The sequence below is a fragment of the Leguminivora glycinivorella genome, chromosome 2, assembly GCF_023078275.1.
Source record: "Leguminivora glycinivorella isolate SPB_JAAS2020 chromosome 2, LegGlyc_1.1, whole genome shotgun sequence".
NCBI lineage: Eukaryota > Metazoa > Arthropoda > Insecta > Lepidoptera > Tortricidae > Leguminivora > Leguminivora glycinivorella.
Genome location: NC_062972.1, coordinates 15,481,303 through 15,483,998, shown reverse-complemented (window position 1 = coordinate 15,483,998; position 2,696 = coordinate 15,481,303).

Sequence of the window (2,696 nt, the reverse complement as noted above, 5' to 3'; positions counted from 1 at the left end):
GAATGGGACAGCCATTTAGATGAGTTAGGACATGCGATAAGATCCGCGGTGCATGAGACAACAGGGTATACCCCGTCTTACTTGTTTTAGGTTGGGAGACTTCCATTTCAAATATAATTGGTTCCTCACTAACGCCATCTGTGGCTGAATTAGAGGTAGATGATCGTATTGATACGACATACTATCTCGAGAAACTTAACAAGAGACTTGGTATTTTCAAAGAGGTGCAGGCAGAGTTAAGAAGCAGCCACTTTAAGAGCAGTGATTACTACAACGCTAAGAGAAGGCTGGGGTCCTTTCAGTTGGGTGATATAGTCTGGAGACGTACAAAATGTCTATCGAACGCTAGTAATAAGTTCATGGCTAAGTTAGCACCCAAATTCGAGAAAGCAATTATTGTTGAAAAATTGTCGGACATAGTTTATCGATTACATAATAAACACGGGAAGAACATAGGGGTCTGGCATGTTAAAGACATCAAGCCATACTTTGTAAAAAAATAAATAAATAAATAAGTTTATTTATTTATTTTATTGAGGGAAGGGGCATGTTATGATCGGATGAATTCAGGCAATTATAGTTTTATTGTGTTTGTGCTAAGGTTCATATTCCATTGGATTAAGACTCGGTACTACGTAGTGCCGCAACAGATGACCAAGTTTCGCCAGCTGGTTAACAGTCGTCATGGCTCAGCCGTAGTCACTTAGACTAGCGAACACGAGGTCGGGGGTTCGAACCTCGGTGCGTGCAAACTTTTTCCTAGTTTTGTATAATTCATTTTAAAGTAACTTTCTTTGTTTGGATGTCGGTTATTTTCGTAATGGGTAGACTGGAATCAGAATCCAAACGAGAACCACGTATCCTGGTGTCGTGAATAAATTATTTGAGATTACCGAAATTTATGGACATAATATGAATGTAAATACTTATCGCACCATAGTGGTAGTGATTACGTTTTGAAAGTAAATGCTGTATCATTCCTCAGAGGGGTAAGTCATAGTACTTAAGATGCGTTAGACCAACTATCAATATAGTTACGATTATTGTGGTGGTAGTAATAGATGAAATTATCTTTATTTTAGCGTACAGTTATGCCCTTTTTGCGATGGACACGTAAGTCGCACGGCTGAGGTGCACTAAGACTGAGCTAGCAGATACTGGCCGCGGGTAGGCAGAGTACCCTGTCGAAGATCGGACTAAATCTCTCCTGGCGCCCACATAGTTTTAGTTTAGGTTTAGTTGTATGTTAGTCAATAAATATTTCCAACTTGTATCTTGCACTGTAGTTCTTTTAATCCCCTCGACAACACATAACAACTATGCGGGTGTTTTTGAGCGATTTCAATTAACTGGACGAGAAGTTTTTTTTTTTATTATTAAGTCGTTTGTGACCCACGGATAGTTATATTTCTTGTGTGCAATGTTTGTACAAGACTGTATGGAAAACAGATACTGGCAACGTTATTTGAAATATAATGGATGTTAAATGTGTGATTGGGTTGCTTTGAGCATTTTGTTCGATTTTTGGCCAATCAACTGTATAAAGATTTTTTTTTTTTATATATGACAGTAGTTACGCCATACATGTTAAGTTTATTGGATTAAATTTTTTGTTGTGTTTCGGATTAAATTATTATTCCATACGACTATCGGTTTTGTTATATCTTATGATCTATTTTTGTTTGTTAATGTAAAATTGAATGACAATGTTGGTATGCCTATAGGTGCAAAATTTAATAAGTAGGTACAAATTAATTGATTTTTTTTAATCGCTGATCACTAAGCATATTATCTAATTGATAGTTGATACTCGTAGTTCCAGTCGTGACACTGAGAAATGCTCAAGGCGAAGGGACTCGCTTAACAACGAGGATGGCCGATGTACTTATTGCACTCTTCCTGTTACTGTTGTATAGTCGTATTATTATTGTCTGAAAAATGGAGCCTTTGATTTTTTTTATTGTTATTGATAAGTTTGCTATTGTCAAAACTCGTAAATTTTATTGTAGTTGTGTTATCATTAACAAGCATGTCAACACCTGGAGGATTAGGTATGTTACCATTACCGTTGTATCAGACGAATGATTATTGTCTGAAACATGCAGCTTTTGATTTATTTGTTGTTAATTTATGTTTTTGAATAGTTTTCTATTGTTGAAACTCGTAACTTTTATTGAAGTTATGTTATCATTACAAGCAATGTTCAATGATATGTTACCATTACCACTTGATCTCTAAACTAGTAGGCATAGGAAGTAGGTTTGTGTTATGTCAACAACCTAGGGATCGGTTGCACCAATCCGTCTGTTAACGAATTAAACGTTTGTAATATTTTTGTATGGTAATGTCCATAGACTTCTGCTGTGAGACGTTGATGTGCCTGCTAGCTGTTCTCTGCGGGTGATGCAACTGGTCCTAAGCGAAGGGCCTCGCTTACACAGGAAGGCCGAGCTGTTAGCTTTCGACATTGAGTTCATAATTTTCATTGATTTTATATGTATACTGGCCTTTATCAAATTATCGGTAGATATAAACGTGCCTGAATAAGATTGGCCCTTTTAAAAAAGTAAAACATTAGGCGGGAACCGCATAAATCTTGACAGATGTCACCGTGAAAAAAAGATATAATCGGCATTATGGAAAAACTAGAAAAAGCATCCGTATAACCAAGCTGTGATAATTTTAGGAATTTGTGT